The sequence below is a fragment of the Dryas octopetala genome, chromosome 4, assembly GCF_963921425.1.
Source record: "Dryas octopetala chromosome 4, drDryOcto1.1, whole genome shotgun sequence".
Classification (NCBI taxonomy): Eukaryota; Viridiplantae; Streptophyta; class Magnoliopsida; order Rosales; family Rosaceae; genus Dryas; species Dryas octopetala.
The window spans coordinates 1568770-1590286 of NC_141369.1; the positions used below are offsets into that span (position 1 = coordinate 1568770).

The 21517-nt window shown below is 34.7% G+C and overlaps 1 pseudogene; it reads left to right on the forward strand.

Annotated features, from left to right (window-relative positions):
• Positions 1 to 782: 782 nt before the first annotated feature.
• On the forward strand, positions 783 to 20521 carry LOC147286032 (uncharacterized; annotated as a pseudogene).
• Positions 20522 to 21517: the final 996 nt, after the last annotated feature.

A 21517-nucleotide genomic window follows, 5' to 3' on the forward strand; every position in this document is an offset into this window, starting at 1 on the left:
GTGGTAGAGGTGGTTGTTGGATATTGAAGTGTTTTCTACAAGTTTTACAAGTATGAGTTAGTCTAATTTTAGGGGAGGTTTTGCCGAAATTTCAATAGAATTTTCCTTAGTATTGGATCCCACAGGACCACTCAAGGTTCTAGGGTGGAATCCTAGGACGGTTCTGTCAACTTGGTATTAGAGCTTTAGGTTTCAGATTTCCTTGACTCCGCATGGAATTTGCATTCCTATTATTGATGAATTCTTGACTTCCATATAAGTACCATACCTCCTCGACATGACCGACCGCGGGGGACCCACCATAGAGTTGCTGAGGGTGTAGATGAAATTGCACAGAGTTTTGAGCAGTCAATTGATAGACTAGCAGAGGCAGTCACTACTGCTGTACATACTAGCGTTTCCTGATGGCAAGTTTAGTATTGAGCACGCCCGTAGACTTGGGGCCTCAAATTTTTCTGGCACTGATCCCAGCGTAGCCAATGAGTGGGTGATAAAACTTGAGAGGATCTTTGAGGTTATGGGATGCCCTGATGATCAGAAGGTTATCAGCTACATTCATGCTTGTGGGTGATGCGTATCACTGGTGGGACTTTGAGCGTTTGGGTCTCACAACAACTGAGATTACTTGGGACAGGTTTAGGATAGCCTTTTATGAGAAATACTACCCCTGAGTATATTGTGATGAGAAGAGGGCTGAGTGCCTGAGGCTGAGACAGGGGTCCATGACAGTGATAGAGTATGAGAGAAAATTTACTGAGCTGTTCAGGTTTTGCCCAGCACTAATGGCAGATGAGGCGGATAAATGTTCAAGGTTTGAGGAGGGTTCAAGAGATTCCATTCGCACGGTAGTTACTGCAGCTGCTCACCCCACTTTTACTTCACTGAGAAAGGTTGCCATGAGGTTGAGAGGTCTCTAGTTGAGCGGAGCAGAGGTGAGGCAAAACGTCGCCAACATCAGAGTACTTTTGTGGGTGGCCCTAGCCAGGGACCATCCAAGAGAGGCAATTTCAGCTATGGTTTTTCTGGGAGTGGTGGATTCAGAGGTTTCAGACATGGTTCTTGTGATAGAAGAGGATTCGGGCATAGGCAGATTTTTAGTTATCAGTCTGTGGGTAGTTCAGCTCGAAGCCCAGCATAGTTGAGAGAATCCCAAGGTAGACACAATCGAGGGACAAGTCGTCCAATTAGCTTGGCAGCTACTTGTGACGAAGTTTTCATAAATTTAAATTTTGTCTACCCAACACAAATAATTTTAGAAGCATATATTCGTGTTTAAGCGAGTCTGTTATCGTAAGTAATATATTGTAAGAAAATGTACGTACGAAAAGATTATGGTGCGATACTGTGCTCTCAGTAAAATAATATTCACAAATGGTGCTATTAATTAAATGCGAATAACTAACAACGACCTTAACACCAATCATATGCTTAACATCTATGAGAAGACGGACAAGATTATCCTCAATAAAGTTTAAGCCACACAACTCCTGGATAGCCTGCATCAACCATTGAAGACTCAAATTCAGTAGAATCCCCATACAAATTATAAATGAAAGTATAGCACAAAAGACCAAATAACATAATGTACGTGTGGAGTCAACAGAGGTATCTCCATCTCTATTATGATTAGGTCAAAATTACGTAGACTCGAACGTAATAGACTCACAACATCCGCCCCACTATCAACAAATAGAATTTCAATAAATTACGTATCAAAATTATCTTTTAGACAATCAAGAACCATCTGAGAGAAATCGTCATTTCTAACAACTAAAATATAAATTAATTTTCTTTATATTCCTCCTAGTCTTTGATGAGGACCTACAAAACAAAATCACAAAATTAGAAACGAACAATGTACAACCAACCTCTACCCCCCAAAAAAACGATATCACAATACAAGGCAGTACATGTAAAGAAAACGAAAAAGATGCATCATAAATCACAATTTCTTCTAAACTGGCCGATATGACTACTCGTAATTGGGAAAGAGGAAAACCGAACACATTGTCTTAAATAAGGAAAATTGATAATGAAAAATGATGTAGAACACAATACTCATCAAAATCATATCATACCAAACTTTTTTAATTAAACAACGAGGTACGCACATTCTCTGTGATCACTAGCAATACAACGGCAAGAAAATAATGACTTAGGCATCAAAGTATTTTTTGTAGGTGACAACCCCTCCTTTCTCCTACGAGAATAATATTGATCGTTTCATCAACCTTTTGGGTCAGGTAATTCAGCCAATTCTCTTATTATGGGCTAATAAATTCTTATTGAGAATTTTGGTTCCAACAAAATTGTTTTATGTTTAGAAGTCTTGTGTTTGTAATTTTTTGCTCTTACTTATAACTAATTTTTTGCTCTTAGTTATCAGTCTGTGGGTAGTTCAGCTCGAAGCCCAGCACAGTTGAGAGAATCCAAAGGTAGACACAATCGAGGGACAAGTCGTCCAATTAGCTTGGCAGCTACTTGTGACGAAGTTTTCATAAATTTAAATTTTGTCTACCCAACACAAATAGTTTTAGAAGCATATATTCGTGTTTAAGCGAGTCTGTTATCGTAAGTAATATATTGTAAGAAAATGTACGTACGAAAAGATTATGGTGCAATACTGTGCTCTCAGTAAATTAATATTCACAAATGGTGTTATTAATTAAATGCGAATAACTAACAACGACCTTAACACCAATCATATGCTTAACATCTATGAAAAAACGGACAAGATTATCCTCAATAAAGTTTAAGCCACACAACTCCTGGATAGCCTGCATCAACCATTGAAGACTCAAATTCAGTAGAATCCCCATACAAATTATAAATGAAAGTATAGCACAAAAGACCAAATAATATAACGTACGTGTGGAGTCAACAGAGGTATCTTCATCTCTATTATGATTAGGTCAAAATTACGTAGACTCGAACGTAATAGACTCACAACATCCGCCCCACTATCAACAAATAGAATTTCAATAAATTACGTATGAAAATTATCTTTTAGACAATCAAGAACCATCTGAGAGAAATCATCATTTCTAACAACTAAAATATAAATTAATTTTCTTTATATTCCTCCTAGTCTTTGATGAGGACCTACAAAACAAAATCACAAAATTAGAAACGAACAATGTACAACCAACCTCTACCCCCCAAAAAAACGATATCACAATACAAGGCAGTACATGTAAAGAAAACGAAAAAGATGCATCATAAATCACAATTTCTTCTAAACTGGCCGATATGACTACTCGTAATTGGAAAAGAGGAAAACCGAACACATTGTCTTAAATAAGGAAAATTGATAATGAAAAATGATGTAGAACACAATACTCATCAAAATCATATCATACCAAACTTTTTTAATTAAACAACGAGGTACGCACATTCTCTGTGATCACTGGCAATACAACGGCAAGAAAATAATGACTTAGGCATCAAAGTATATTTTGTAGGTGACAACCCCTCCTTTCTCTTACGAGAATAATATTGATCGTTTCATCAACCTTTTGGGTCAGGTAATTCAGCCAATTCTCTTATTATGGGCTAATAAATTCTTATTAAAAATTTTGGTTCCAACAAAATTGTTTTATGTTTAGAAGTCTTGTGTTTGTAATTTTTTGCTCTTACTTATAACTAATTAGCTTGACAACTACTTGTGACAAAGTTTTCATATATTTAAATTTTGTGCACCCAACAAAAATAGTTTGAGAAGCATATATTCGTGTTTAAGCGAGTTTGTTATCGTAAGTAATATATTGTAAGAGAATGTATGAAAAGATTCTGTTGCGATAGTATGCTCTTAGTAAAATGATATTCACAAATGGTGCTATTAATTATTTTCTATATATATATATTTAATGTTTAGATGAGGAGGTATGAGAATATGAGGATTATTAGGATATAGGATTAAGCACCTCAGTGGATAGGAATATTACTGTTGTGAAGATACTTAAGCAATAAATCTTTCAAATACGAACGAATGCAATTTCCTTATACCCTATTAATTGCAAAAAAGAATAAGAAAATTATCAATAGTAGTTATATGTAAAATAAATTCAATGCGAATAACTAACAATGACCTTAACATCAGTCATATGCTTAACGTCTATGAGAAGATGGACAAGATTGATCATCATACGTAAAGTTTAAGCCACACAACTCCTATATAGCCTGCATCAACCATTGAAGACTCAAATTCTATAGAATCCCCATACAAATTATAAATAAAAGTATAGCACAAAAGACCAAATGACATGACGTACGTGTGGAGTCAACAGAGGTATCTCCATCTCCATTATGATTAGGTCAAAATTACACTACAAGAAAATTGCCTGTTGACAACATGCTTTTAACAATGTGTGGTTGATGCATGTTGCGAAATAAGGTATTTGACAACGTGCCTTTAATGCACATTGTCATTAGTGTTATGTAAAAGTATTTAACAACATGCAAGTTTTGTATGCTGCTAAAAGCTTATACTGCAACATACTCGTGCACGTTGTGAAATTTATTAAATATAACAACGTGCACCGTGTGTTGTTAAAATTAAACTCAGTAATATTAATGTTGACCAAAATTTTATGTGGGAATTCTCCCTCTCCTTATTATAACTAAAAAATTGAAACCCCTTTTTCCCTAAAAAAAAAATTGAAACCCTTTCTTCCAAACTCATTCTCTCCCCCATCCATCCATCTGATTTGTTTGTTTGTTTTTTTTTTTCCAGTATAATAAGTCGTTTTCTTATTTGTTATCAATTAGTGAGCAAGAAGGCAGAGAAACCTCCTAGATTCTTGTCTCACGACCATTTCATATACTAGCAACCAAAAAGGGCAGAAACCTCCTAGATTCTTCTCTCACTCTTATGGGTTTCTCTCAATCTCCTACTAATTTTTTACTCAGCCCTATTTTCCCATCTCTCTCTCTCTCTCTCTCTCTCTCTCTCTCTCTCTCTCTCTCGCTCTCTCCCCCAATTCCTCTCTCATTCTTATGGGTTTCTCTTACTGTTTGTCGCTCTCTCTCTTTTCCCTCCCTCGCTCTCTCTGCTTCATCTCTCTCAAAGCCATATCAGGGCCAACCGGGACCAACCCACCACCTTGGTCTGTTGCGATCACCGCTCTGATTGAAACCGAAACTCACTGATCTGATGGTAGGCTTTAGAAACTTAATTAAGAGTTTACTTTTCATTCTCTTCTTAAATTAGGAATTTTTCTATCGAATTTTTCTATTTAATTTTTAGAGTTCCAAAACCCCAATTCTTAGGGTTGTATTTTCATTGTGATTTGGAGTTACAGTGTGTTGTCTTATGAGTTATGCATTCCCTTTGTTTGGGTTTGATTAGTTAAAAAATATGAGTTCTAACTTGGCATGGATCAATTTTTAAGTTGTAGTTTCTTCTCTTTCACTCAGGTTATTACATTATATATTTAATTTTTCTAGTTTTTGTTTAGTCTGAATTAATATGAATTTTAGAGTTAATTTCATCTTGCTAAGCTATAAGGAATATTGCACAACTCGCATTGCAGCCACACTTCTATTAATTCTCATAATGAAGGTTTATAATTAAGATCGATGACCTTCTTTATGTTTTTTTATATAACATATAAGGTTTCAATTAGTTTTCCTAGGCGATCCTACTAGTATAGCATGAGCAGGATATGGCGAGACGAACAGTGTCACAAAGATAAACACACCAAAAGAAGCAACAACAGAAGTTCCTATACGATTTATTATATGAGTGACAACAACTCGACTTAAGCTAAGTTTTTTGTTTTTTTATCAGGCAATACCTTACATCTAATCTCAATTCAAAATATCATGTTCTGCAATTATACTTGAGGTTAGCTTAGTTTATATTTTAATTTTGATTCATTCCATATATGAGTGACAACAAATTTTGGCTGATATTTCTTATTAATGTTTTCATATTGATATCAGATCTGGTGGTTGTCATTGTGTTTGCAACTTGTGGTGGCATTGCAACTCTGTCCAGTTTTATAGCTCTTGGTTTGTTTCTAATGAATTTCTTTTTGAAGATTGAGAATTTTCTTCTATACTAAGGCCCGTTTGGGATTGTTGTGGAGGACCCAAAAGCTGCTGTGGATGACAATTCTCAATCACCCACAATAGTTTTGTTGTTTCGTAAAAAAATGAAAAAGTGCTTTGCCTCACAATTCTCAACTCCCCACAACAAAAATAGAAAGCAAGTTTGTAGGTGCTTTTGAAAGCTGCAGTGAATCACAGCAACAATGAAAATTTTATTTTACCCATAATATCCTTATTTTAGTATTATAAATAGCCACAACAGTTTTACATTACAATTTACCAAACACCTTCATACTTTTTTTTTGTACTCACAGCACTTTTGAAAATATAGTTTATCAAACACTCAACTGCTTTATTTCACAGCTGACTTTACTTCACAACTGCTTTACTTCACAACTGTTTTTTCTCACAGCAATCCCAAACTAAGCCTAAGTCCTCAACATTTGAGTTTGATCTTAATTTCTATTATTTTGCTGGCTTGCTTATTTATGTGATGAATTAAATATGATTTGTATTTGAGTTTGGTTTTAATTTATAGCTTTCATATGCATTTGATTCACGTGGTTGAAGGATTTTCATAAGTGCATCAATGGTGCTCTGCATTTTCATGGAGACATTCATCAATGAGTGGCAAATATTTTCATGGTAATTTATTATTGTGTCTTACAATGACATCTTTATTCAATGAGACAAATCAATACTACCTCATTCTGTATAAAGTTCAATGTTAAATTATACCAGTATTTCATTGTCTGTATGTCCCTTCCAATATTGATACACTTATTCCTTATATTGTTTGCATTAAATCCAAAGAAGGTGAAATGACTCATAATCCTCAGTTCACTACCTGTAATTTCTGTATGACTTTTGCAGACTACAATCACTTGATGGAGATCACTGAGGAAATGTTTGAGTGGTAAATCAATACTACTTCATTACTTGCTTATTCCTTATATTGTTTTTCATTTAATCAAATGAAGGTGAAATGACTGAGTACAGTGACTTATGCAGACTATAATGAGTAGATGGAGCTCACTGAGGAGATGTTGAGTGGTAAGGCATCATTGATGCATGTCTCCAACATGTGCTCGTAGGAAGTTTGCTAACCTGAATGAGTTACAGATATCCAACTGTAACATTACTGATTTTAATTGGAGTTTCTTATTTGAAAGGTATTCCATAGTTTTTCTAGTTGTCAATGCATCAATAGTTTTATGCTTCTCTCAATTTCTGTTTTTCTTAATTGTGTGTGTACACACACATTCAAACACAATCATAGACTTTTTATATATGCAATTAGAAGGGTAGGATGGTGACACTATTTACACACTGGCTATGATAGAGAAAGAATCCAATTTTGATGCACTACCATCTTAATTAGCTCAAGCTGTAAAGGAGCAACAACTGATGATGCTCCTATTCTTAACATATTACTTTTTTTTTTTTTTTACAATCTGTACGTAAGAGGTTCTCTCTTCCCTCCCCCTTCCCCCTCCCCCCTCCCTTCCTTCCTTCCTTCCTTCCTTCCTTCCTTCCTTCCTTCCTTCCTTCTTCCATCCTTCTCTGATTTCACATTTGATATGTTTAGCTACTTAAAATGTAGAAATATTAATTTTGACTGTGGACCACCACCATGTGCTATAGTTTTTGTGGAGTAAATAAATAGTTGCAAATTCTTCTATCTAAGATGATCTTGCTTTTGTACATATTTACAGAAGGAATATTCTTTATAATATGTTTCAATCCCGGCTGACCCAAATGCAAAAGATAAATTGTTCTCAACTTTTTGATAGGGGTCATAATTTTAATTTATATTCGGTGTCGATTCTAGCAGGTTTAACGAATTGCATGCATATATGAAACATCAGTACATAAATTCACCAAATATGTAAATCACCTCTCTACACTTGTAGCAGCAACAAATATGTCTAAACATGAAAAAAAAAAACACAAATTTCATTGATGTAGCAGCAATTTCCTTTGCATGCATGTATACATATGTGTATGTAAGTAAAGACATATGTGTGTCCAAATTTTTTGTTTAAACAAGTTGTTCAACATGATTTGAGTCTGTGATGCATAGTGTAACAATTTGTGTGATGGCTAAAAAATATATAAAGCTAGATTGCATTATATTTATGAGGACATGTCTTTTATGGTTGAATTTAATGTCTTTTGATCAATTTGTATTTATATATAGCTGGACTGCTAGTTGATGTTGAGTTTAATATCTGTTATATTTTTTTTCCATACTCCCATGGATTTTTTTATTTATATTTGTTGCTAGTTTGAATCATGTACATGTCTTTTTTTTTTTCTAAGGTTTGTTGCTAGTTGAAGAGAACAATTACTGCTTCATCACTAAATCATGTATCTCTATGGTCATGAAACAAAGAAATTGGATCTTTAGGCTTTTGCAAAGAAATTACATAGCATGTTAAAGACAAAAATGCTCTCTACTGCTCTCCCTGCCTTCCTCCCTCCCTATCTGCCTCCAATCATTTCCCTCAAACTATTAGCTCTTTTTTTTTTTCTTTGTTACTTCCTTTTCTAATCAATTTTTTTTACTTTCATTCTTTTCTCTCATTGGTGGTGACAAAGGCATGCATTTGTATGGTTAACCTTGTTGCTGCAATGAAAAATGAAGAGTGATACACCAACTACTGGAGATGCACTTTAACTTCAATGGAATTTGGGTTCAGACCATGTTTTGAATGAGGATTGCAAGTCTGGCAGCTAAGTAGATCATTCTTTTCATAAGACTTATAGTATTGTTGGGGTTTTTTGTAATACAAGTTGTCCTAGATTTGGTTTTTGTTGTTTAGTTTCGACATGGAGAATTGATGTTTATTGAAAATCTAACTTTTTGTCTATTTTAATTATCAATTAGACTGAAAAATATTTTATTATTGGTAGATTAATGATTTTGCTTTGATTCTGAACAATTGGTAGATAACTATTTTGTTACTTAATTATTAGGTCAAATTGGTGGTTAATATTGGTTTTGCCAAATTATGTAAAAAAAAAATGTGAATGACAACGTGCAATTCAAAGTTGTCAAAAAATAAACAACAACATGCGATTGCGTGTTGTTGAAACCCTACCGCAACATGCACAACACGTTGTTGATTTATTAGACTACAACATGCGCACGTCGTCTTACACTCGCTATGAATGAATGATCAGACATTGTGACGACGTGCATCGCCTTTTTTGGCAACATGCATTGCACGTTGTTAAAGGATCTCACTTTTTAACGACATGTCGTACTACCACGTGCAGGTGCACGTTGTGTATCTACTTTAACAACGCACATTGCACGTTGTCAAAGGGCTTTTTTCTTGTAGTGTTACGTAGACCCGAACATAATAGACTCACAACATCCGCCCACTATCAACAAATAGAATTTCAATAGATTATGTATCAAAATTATTTTTTGGGCAATGAAGAACCAACTGAGAGAAATCGTCATTGCTCACAACTAGACTACAAATTCATTTTCTTCATATTCGCCCTAGTCTTTGATGAGGACCTACAAAACAAAATCACAAAATTAGAAACGAACCATGTACAACCAACGTCTACTCCCCAAAAAAAGGGTATCACAATATAAGGCATTACATGTAAAGAAAACGAAAAAATATGCATCATAAATCACAATTTCTTCTAAACTGGTATGACTACATTGTCTTAAATAAGAAAAATTGATAATGAAAAATGATGTAGAACACAATACTCATCAAAATCATACCGGCCATACCATACTTTTTAATTGAACAAAACCCCAAGAAAAATTAAAGCTCTACCCACATTCAAAACGTAAATATACAAATCCAAAATCACACAAAACAGTAGTTATAACATCTTTTTAAATGATCGATGGGCAAAAGCTATAAACATCAAGATAGCTATTCTAGGTAAAACAACAATAATATTCCACTTAGGAGCTGTTACACCCCAAAGTGGGGCCTGTCACTTTGAGCTTGTGGCAGCGCCACATTGACCATCAACCTTGAGATAATTTCATCTCAAAGCCAATGATAAATGTAAGGCTTCAACACAAATAATCATCTAAAAATCAGAGTTAAATTTTTGCTTTTTCTAAAATAATTGCAACCAGTAGAAGCTTTCATAAGTAGCGAGCTAATAGGTTTGTAAATGAATTCATTAAATGGAAAAACAAACCCTTGCTTTGAAAAATACAAAGTGAATCATTTTAAATAAAAGAGAATTCATTAAATCTTTCAAGTTGAAATCAGTTATATGATGAAACAGTAAAACATATAATGAGCCATACTAATCCTTAGTATTTCTTTTAACAGATTTCTCAACCAATGAATAAAATAAAGGTGAAAATAGAAAATGGATTGTTACACACTCATCCATGCTGGGATTCTCTTCACTTGAGTAATGGGATGTGGGTGGTGTTGGGATTTCCACACTAAGGAACCTATCTCTCCAGCTGCTCTTTAATTCCTTCTTCAGAGCTTGAGAGTTCCACCAAGCTAACCATGCTTAATCCTAGGGTTTCCTGCACTTAGTAAACTTTGTAGGGGTGAGCATCACCAAAACAACTGATCATCTAGTCCAAAACAGTTGTACACAATTCAAAGTAGTTTGCAAATATTAAAGTAAGTTTGAGAAAACATAAAAGTTTGCCAAATTGGCTCAATCCATCACAAGGCAGATAGGGTTTCTAAGAAATAGTTTTAACAAGTTAAAACCTAATATTAATGCCATAACCTTGTACTTTTGTTTTCTAGTTTAAGTGGGATTCCAAATAGTTCACAAAACACATACTAAGCATAAGTATATAATTTAACTCTCAGATTAGTAGAGCTTTAATTAACATATTAATGTTTCTCATATTAAAGCATATTTCAATCCATGAGGTGCAAATGCATGTCAAATTAAAGTACAATGCAGTGTGTATCTTTTCTCCATGACATAGCTAACCTGTCAAGATTCAAAAATAGTTAGGCAAACAGAAGGCTTCTTCTTCTTTTATATTATGTAGTGAATTTTATCATCTTACCAACTTCTGTAATTATAATGTTCAGAAAAACAAGCCAATTCCATCTTTTCATTTCAAAATACCTACTAGTGTCCTGAAATCAATCTTATATTTTTGTAGATTACTTGTTTGGTAAAAAAAAAACCATACAGGAAGGACAACCTTGGCAATTGGGAGATGGGGCAAATGATAATGTTGGCATGATTCAAGAGGCTGATATTGGAGTAGGAATCAATGACATGGAAGGAATGCAGGTAAGCTTCATAAATAATCTTTGACTCTTAAGACTTATTTCTGGTGACATGGATGATATGTGATCTGTATAATATACCTTTGTTATTCAATTTGAAATGTGTTTTATGTGCAGGCTGTTGAGATTTCAAGGACAGATTACGAGCCTTCGGACATGGATATCTTGTTATAGACATTTGCATTTTTGGGTTTTATGTTTAGTATTAATTTGTGAGAGAGATGTACATGTTTTGATGGATAAACTTTGATATCCGAGTACTAGTCACTTGTCATTTTGAAATGACATGTATTAACATCTACTGTTGCTACTTATATTGAAAACAAAGTGGGATGTATTTAATGTAGTAATTTTGAAAAAATGAGTTTAAAATAGTAATTAAAATCCAATTTGTGACCAAATTCTATAACTAAATGTATCTACAATATTTTAGTGACGAAATGGTAGGTTTTAGTGATGAAGATTTTGGTCACTATATATTTCATGTAACCACCATATCTAACCATCATATTTTAGTGATGAATAGATTTATGTTCCTCACTAAACCATCATCTATAGTGATGAAACATAGGCTTTTAGTGACCAAAATTTTGGTCTTTTAGGGATGGAATAGTTCATCACTAAATCAATTTTTTTAGTGAGGAAAGACTTTGGTCACTAAAAATTATAGGTTTTAGTGATGAATATTTTTTGTTCCTCACTAATAGGCTTTAGTCACTTGGTTCTAGTGACGGCCCAGTGGTGAACTTTTTTTCATCACCAAATGTTTTTAGTGATGAAAAAAAGGACTTTTAGTGACCAAATTGCTTCATCACTAAAGTCCAAATTTGTTGTAGTGATTGGTGGTGTTCTCGGTGGTCAAGGTTTGCAAATAAATCATATAGGTCATCATATTTTTCATAATCATTCTAAACCCTATTATCTTAATAATCTTCTTCATTGTGCTAATGCTTCCTCTAATTTGATTTCGGTTCATCAGTTTTTTCGTGATAATCAGTGTTATTTTACATTCTTTCCTAATTTCTTTTGTGTACAGGATTTGGAAACGGGGAAGATCCTTTTCCAATGGCGGAGTGAGAACGGTCTCTACCCATTTCCTACCCAATCGAGCTCCATGTCTTTAGGTGGTCCTGTTGCTTTCCTTGGTACAAGCGTGACTGAACAAGTATGGCATGCTCAACTTGGTCATCCCTCTCTTCCAACACTGAGGCACTTAGTTTCTAGGAATAAAATACCAATGTCTGGTTCTAAATTATCTTCTATATATTTGTCATTCTTGTTCGATTGGTAAGAACATTAAGTTACCATTTAGTCAATCTGAGTCTTTTTCAACTAGTCCATTGGACCTTATTCATTTGGATATTTGGTATTCTCCATATTTATCAAATTCAGGATTTCGATATTATGTGTTATTTGTTGACAATTACTCTCACTATTCTTGGTTATATGTTATGAAAAATAAGTCTGAAGTATTCAATATTTTTGTTACCTTTAAAAATCTTGTTGAAAATTTATTTTCTCGAAAAATAAAAGAAATTCAAACAGATGCTGGTGAATATATAAATAAAGTGTTTAAAGACTTTTTATCAAAACATAGGATTAATCATCGGTATACATGTCCCCATTATCCTAAGCAAAACGGACTTGCTGAGTGCAAGCACCATCACATTGTAGAAACTAGCCTCACATTACTTACTCATGCCTCTATGCCCATATCTTATTGGGCTGAGCCTTTGTATACTGCTATTTTCTTGATTAACAGGCTACCCACTCATGTTTTGTCTTCCATTTCTCCTTATGAAAAATTATTCTCCAAAATACCTAATTATGAATTTTTAAAGACTTTTGGCTGCACTTGTTTTCCATACCTAATTATAATACAAATAAATTGCAACCTAAATCTACTAGATGTGTTTTCTTAGGTTACTCACTCAATCAAAAAGGATATAAATTAATGCCTTAATTAATCTTGCTACAGGTCAAGTCTTTTTATCTCGTCATGTTATCTTAGATGAAACTACTTTTCCGTTTCAAGAGACCAGTCCTACTTCGTCTGCGGGGGCGTCCTCTTCCATGACAAATCATGCACCAAGTCTCTTCCTGCTGGAGTTACTTCCTCCTCCGACAAGTCCTGTGCTGCCTACATCATCTTCGTTCATGGATCCGTCAACCAACTCACTTCTCAGTCCAATGTCGTCCTCTCCACCATAACTTGAGCCCACTCTTTCAGCCCAGCCCAGCCCACACTTCTACTGCTATTATTCCCTATTCTCCTTTTTCTTTGCAGGTTCCTACAAGTGATACTTTGTAAACCATATCACCTCCACCATTAGTTTCGGCCCCTGTTGCTTCTGTGAGTTCGTTGAATACTCATTCTATGGTGACACGAGGAAAAGACAGTATCATAAAACCTAATGCAAAATATGGCTTACATGTGAATTTCACTAATACTCTTGTTGAACCTACATGCTTTTCTCAGGCCAACAAAGATGAAAAATGGAGCAGGGCTATGGCAGAGGAATTTATTGCCCTCCAACATGTGGGCACATGGACTCTTGTACCTCCAAATCAATCCATGAATATCTTGCATAAAGAGGAAATCTTGTGGGGGCGTGATAGACAACAGAGTTCATGTCCAACTCTATCATCATAACAGCACATGTGATTATCTTCTGATGTACATGATTTGTATTACTAGATATTATCTAAGAGTATTATCTCTTTCATTAGTTTCTGATAATGACGTACTAGACTTAGATAGATATAGTTTACTTGTTCAAGTCCATCTTGGACTCTGTGTAAAGTGCTGTACATGTGAACTAGTATATAATGAAATACACTAACTCAGTATTGATTTGAGGCATTCAATTATATACAGAATCATAATCTTGCAGCAACTAGTAGCGTTTTTGCATGGGCCGGATGAAGCAAATAAAATGGTTTTGTGCGAAAAAGCACTGTTTGAAGGTTGGGTGAAGGTAAAAATACTACTTATTTGTATGTTTCTTACATGTACGTTTTGAAATTAACTTACTACATGTTTTCAATTTCTTGTAGAGTCATCCAGGTGCACAAGGAATGTATATGAAACCTTTTCAACATTTTGAGAGTCTTGGACATGTCTTTAGAAAATATCGTGCTAGTGGAAAGGGTGCAGGGGGGCTACTAATTTTATTGAGAAATTTGACCAAAATGAGACTACAAATAATGATGGTCTGAATGATATTGATACATCAGTGACTGAACCCCATATCTCTCCACCATCAGAAGTAGAAGCTTCAAGTCAGTCCATAAGGCAGAGAAAGAGGAAAAATGATGCTTATTTTTCCGGGTTCACACAAAAGGTTGGTGCAATGACCAAGACTGCTAAAGCAATGGATAAACTTGTAGGATGCCTTGGAGAATCTGACCCCTTGCGTAAAGTTTATGATGAGGTGTCAAAAATTACTGGTTTAGGTAATCCTTCTAAGCTGAAAGCAAGTCAGATTATCATGGGTGATCTGATAAAATTAAACTTTCTTTTTAGTCTACCTGAAGATGTCAAAAAAGAATGGGTGGAAGAGTTGCGTAGTGCATAAATAATGGCTATGTTGGTTTTTGTTAGACTATTTCTCTTGATAACTGTTCAAAGCAATATTTCCTTTAAAACTAAGTCATGTTAGGTTCGCTTTCTGTTTGCGACAAAGACAATATTTAAGTTAGAATTTATGCATTTTATGGATTTTAGGGATTTTTTGGTGAACTGCGTTTGATGAATTTAATTAACATAGTTTTTCTATTAATTTTATTGCTCTTTGTGCTTTTTGGACGATCTCTACTTTTCTCCTCATGAAGGTTTTAGCTTGGCCACCTGGTTGTAGCATTGATGATAATATATTGTTAATTTATACTTGTCTCTAACTCTTTTAATATATGGCTAAATGTGTACATGTTGAGTTAGATTGGGATATATTCCACACTTGTTAATGCAATTTGACTAAAGTATGTATCTATCAGATGTTTGTATTGACAAAATTATATATATATATATGTATATGTATATATGTATACATGCTTCTTCTATTGAGATATACCTCAACTTATTTATGTTGAGGTATGACCTTGTTGGGGCCCACACGAGTCGTTTTGTGTCGATCCGAACCGTTCGCAAGGATCATCTTCATTGATAGATCATCCTTGCAAAAAATTAGCCAAATCAGAAATCATTTGCCTATCTAACTTTGATCAAACAAATGAACGGTTTCATCGAAAATATTTGGTTCGTCCATTTATTTGATCAAAGTTAGATATGCAAATGATTTCCGATTTGGCTAATTTTTTGCAAGGATGATCTATCAATGAAGATGTAAAAATTGAACGATTCGGATCGACACAAAACGACTCGTGTGGACCCCAATAGAGTATACCTCAACATAAATAAGTTGAGGTACACCTCAATAGAAGGAGCCTATATATGTATATGCATATATGAATATATGTATATGCATATGCTAATAATGATTGGATAAGAGTTTAATTGGCACTAATCTCATAAGTTAATTACATGCATTTGATTATAGTACTAAAAATAATTTAATTGAAAAATGTGTCTTTTTTGTGTGAAAAAGGGTATTTTGGGAAAATTATAACTTTTTACCATTCCATTCTTGGATGTACCAAACACTTGAATGAGAATGACTTTTAATTCCCTAACATTAATTCCAACATTATTCCAAATGTTAGAATGAAATTTACAAAATCATTCCATTCAGGGATAGTCATGAAAAAGATTACAATTCCTATTCCCGTTCTCGAATTCCTGTCAAACAAATTAATAGGGCCTAAGAACACAACTTTGACCCCCAGAAAAATCCCAGAGACCTTAGTTCTTCGATTATCATAGATTGTTACTATGTTCTTTTAGTTTCTTTTCAATTTTTAGGTGTTCTTGAGAAAAACTTATGGTTTCTCTCAAGAACTTAAGATCAAAACCTTTGTTTTCTTCGGTTTTTATTAAAATTAAATGAGTATGTTGCTTTGATTCTTATAATATTAGTGTAGAATTTACTTTCATGTTCTTACTTTTGCAATATAAGTAGGTTTATTGCTTTCTTAGATTAGATTAGCGGTAGCTAGATTATGCGTTTTACCGTTCAAACTCGTATTATTTCTATCAATTCTGAAGGGTGCTTGTGTTTTGATTTTTTTTTTTTTTTTTTTACAGTTAATTGTTACTTGTTAGATTTTGATTTTACATCCACCACCCGCGCATTCACATTCACTCACCGCAGTACCATCACACCAACCCTGGCCACACTACCTTAAGTCCTTGCAATCAAGGCAACAATAACCTTTGCGAAAGAGAGGTGTTCCTTCTTCGGTCCACAGTCACCTGACCGGAAGTCAGTTTCACGCAACTCTATCATTTGTACGCGAGGCCCACGGCTGCATACTGGCACGTCTAACGCATATTAGAAGGACGTGATTTCCTTGATCTGCGGCCTAGACAACACGTGGCCGTTGAGATTTTGAGGCAAATATTTTCCTTTCTCACTCTATTTCTCTCTCTCCCATTCTGTCTAGTGTGAAGGTTGAATCAAATCTAATTTATTGTAAAATCAGTTTTTGACTTGAACTAGGTAACTAGGTCGATAATAATAAGCTTTGACTGAATAGAAGATAAAATTAACTGGAAAAACTCTTCGAGATTGAATCATGATTTTTTTTAAGGTTGAAAGAGTAAATCAAAAGCTTTTGATTGTTACCACCATGAAAGAACTCCTGCATCCTTTTCAGTTTTAGTGACTTCTTATATGGGTTTGCTTGGATGCATGCATTTAAGGCAACCCGATCTTACCAAAAAGGATTTAGCTCCCCTCAACCTACTAATTCATTTTGGTCGATTTAATTATTTTGTTGAGAGAGAAGAATTGACTAATCCAATCAACTTCACAGAAAGAGAGAAAAGATAGAGATTTAGAGAGAGAAAGAGGCAGATAGCTAGATGAACGAGAAAGTGATCGAACATAATTTCTAATGGGCAAAAGTGTCTTATCCATTCAGCTGATGTGGCAAAATAAAAATAAAGTGTACAAGTAAATTAGCCACATCAAATTCCATGTCACTGGCACATATTAGGGCACAAATTAGGGCCCATAATGTTTTCCCATAAAATTTTGCCACATAGAATTAGGACATACAAATTTCATGTCTTAATAGGGTACAAAATATTTTCCTTCGATATTTCCCTCAATTTAATCACTTGTGGCGCCAAACAGGCATATTCTGTAACACTGCACGGTGAACATACCCACAAATCGATGCCACCAATCCACTGTCTCCATTTGTCAAAATGGAGCTCTGACCCATCTCCAAGAAGTACAATAATCTGTGGCCTAAGACTGTTTTCTAGGCATTGGATGAAGCCATTGGGAACAATCTGTGGGAGACTGCTCTCAAGGTTTGTGGGATTTTTTTCATTTTTTCTGTTTGTTTCGGGTGTGGGTTTTGGTCTCTGCGTATGTTGGATTTTTGGTTGTTTGGGTGTTGGTTCAGGCTTAATTATCGATTTATAACCCAAAATTATAACTCATTCTCATATTAACACTTGAAAGTTTTTCTATCCCAGATTACCACCTATAACTTATATCCGTGTCCCATTTTATCTTGTTCCGTCAACAATTCTGTTAAAAATGCTGACTTGGCCGTTATTGCTGACGTGACACGCTGGATATGCGCCACGTGTCACATTGTTTCTTGTATTTTTTTATTTTTTTATTTTCCCATTTTTATAAACTTTGAAAATTAATTAAAAATAGCTCCGAACTTAGAAAAATACACAGAAAATTTCTACGGACTCGTTTTGACTAGTACTAATTTACTATTGGGTCAAAATACCAATTTTCTCTCTAAAAATTTCCAGAAAATTTGGAAAGTCCAAATTTATTTCTAGAAAATTTAAATACTCTAAATTCTTTGGAAATTCATAAGATAATCTCCCAAACTCCAAAAAATATGAGGTCTACACCGTTAGTCTTCTAAAAACTAACAATACCTTTCTCGTGAACACTTGCTACCCAAAAGACCTCTTGGTCTTAGAGGAAAACAAATTTCCCTCTATAAAATAAATTATAGAAAAATTCTATAAATTCTAGAAAAATTCTAAAATTTCTGTAAAGTCTCGAAATAATTCTCTAAAACAGGCTTTTGGTAATTTCCAAAATATTTTTTAAAATTCGTCTGAGAGTTTATGAAAATTCTAGAATTTATTTAATAGAGGGAAATTTATTTTAATTTTCTAGAAATAAATTTGGAGTTCCCAAATTTTCTGGAAATTTTTAGAGGGAAAATTAGTATTTTGACCCCATAGTAAATTTGTAATAGTAAAGAAGAGTCCGTAGGAATTTTCTGTGTATTTTTTTGAGTTCGGAACTATTTTTAATTAATTTTCAAAGTTTATAAAAATAGTTAAATAAAAAAATTCAAAAATAAAAGCAAAGATGTGACATGTGACGCACATCCAGCGCGTTACGTCAGCATTAACGGCCAAGTCAGCATTTTTAACGGAATTTTTGACGGAATAAGGTAAAATGGGACACAGATGTAAGTTACATGTGGTATAATCTGGGACAAAAAATCTTTTAGGTAGCAATATGAGAATAAGTTACAAATTTTGGTTGGTAAATCGATAATTAAGCCTTTGGTTTATGAAGTTACGTCCAGCCTCTATTTGTTTTATTAAAAATAGTGAGGAAAGTAATGAGTGTGTAAGTGTGACAATGCTTTGAAATGAAAAGTTGGCAACTTTAATTTTGGGGGTGTAGGATTAGTTGTGGCCTGAGACATTTTGGGGAGAATTAATGTTCTTTAGGTTTGTGGGATTTTATGGTTTTTAAATTAAGGCTTCTGGGTATATTAAAAATTTAGAAGTTCAATTTTATCAGTTGGTTTTATGAGGAAAATATAAGACTAGTCTGCTTTCTAGAAAGTTTTGTTAGTAAATAATCGTTCTGAGAAATAAGCTAATAGCTGCAATCCAATTTATTCTTATCTTTATGTTCCAGTTCTTTAATTTCATTTTGATTGTGCAAACGGTTTGGTCATGTCAAAATGTTCCTCTACAATAGTTTGTCAATGTTATTGATAGCATCTTTAATTGTTTCGAATCTTAACACATGCCACCAGATTTCTTAAGAGTCTTTTATTTCTGCCTTTTGTTCAGGATTCAAATTGTTTCTAATATAAAACAACGGTTCATTTATGTAGATTTTTGGACTACTACGTAAGCAACACTGGTATGAGCCGAGATGCCAAACATAAGCTAAACTGCTTATGATGCTCGGAAAGTGCAGGCTTTTCGAGCTCCTGTTAGCTGATGGGCTCAAACCTACTGGCTACTGTTGACATCTAAACGGCTCTTCTTAGTGTTTATGGCAAAAGTGGCGTACTTGACAAGGCATTCTCCACAGTTGATGATATGAAGTCAGTTTCTGACTGCAAACCAGATATGTATAGACATATTCTGTTCTTATTTATTGATGCACCAAATTCCATCGTCCTGATCTGATTGAACAAGTTGTTGCTGAAATGTCATATATGGGGATTGGATGTAACACAGTTATATACGATACTCTTATTGATGGATATGGTAGGGCTGAAATATTTGAACTGATGGAGGACTCATTGACAGTTATAAATTCATTTCTTGGGGATTATAGGAAAAGTGGGCAGATAGAGAAGATGGGGAGATAGAGGAGATGGAGAAATGGTATGATGATTTCCAATTTATGGGAATAAGGCCAGACCTTAAGACATCTAATATCCTGATTAAATCATATGGGAAAGCAGGAATGTATGAGAAGATGGTGTCTGTTATGAAATTTATGGAGAAAATGTTTTTCTTCACAACTTTTGTGACTTATAATATTGTAATTGAGGTATTTGCAAAAGCTAGAAATATTGAGAAGATGGATGAGTACTTTAGAAAAATGAAGCATCAAGGAATTAAGCCTAATTCTATCACCTATTGTTCTCTTGTTACAGCGAAGCTGGAAATATAAGTAAAGTTAATTCTATTTTTAGGCAAGTAGATAATTCAGATGTTATATTGGATACACCTTTTTTTAAATTGTATTATTAATGCTTATTGTTTGTGTATAAATCCACATGGATTTAACAACCAATCATGGATCGACACGTGGCAAGTCAGATCCAACCTCAGGCTTTGACTTTTCAACAGTCAGACTTGGACCTCCACGTCAACATATCAGCTCGACAACACTTTCCTTGCCACTTCGGATCAGCCCATCTCGGCGAACTCCCACATCCGATCCGACCCGATCTGAGGATCCTCCAAGAAATTGAGTTTTCATCTTTTTCTCGGTTATCCCAGTTCGGCTCGGCTCGGCTCTTGATGATCATCTTCTCAGACAACGGATTATCGTCGAGTAATGACTTTCATGTCATATGTTGGGTCAGTCTGGACTAGTTCATCCAAGCCCGATCCGAACGTAGATATGTTTTATACCTGCGTATATGATGTCTATGATCGGTTCGGCTCGGACCCCACCGCCATTCTAGAAGATTGGAGTCAGGACGAACCGCCTTACTCGAATATCTCTGACATGGCTCTCTGACAGATGAGACATCCCAGCTCACAGTCATGACTATTAGGCCATCCCACTTGATCTTCCATCTTTGCATTCAATGCAGCATTGAATGTAAAGAAGGTGGGTAGCTGTGCATGCTACTATTCATGGCCGAACGCGTGGCCTCTTCTTAATCATTCACACTCATGCAGGTAACTTACCCTTCACCATTTCCTTTGCCTCTATAAGCTGACTTATGTGCACAAAAAGAACCATCTAAGACACAACTTCATTCACAAAAAACCTATCAGAGTATACCCCACTTGCTGAGAATAAACCCAGGAGATCTTATCTTGTTCTTCCTCATTCTCTCAAGTTCATCACCTGTTCTTCCTTGTTCTTACACAAACACCTCCAAATACACATCACTGACTTCATCATCGGAGCGTATTTGGCTAGTACCACACCGGTCCATCTCCTTTGATCTTGTGTTCATGCAGGAAGATCTCGGATCAACATCCACTTCATCATCCAGCAGGACTTCTGATCACCAGATCATCATCTCTAAGTTGTTGCATCTCTCTTACGGAAATTTGCATTAACAGATTGGCGCCGTCTGTAGGAAGATCATCTTTA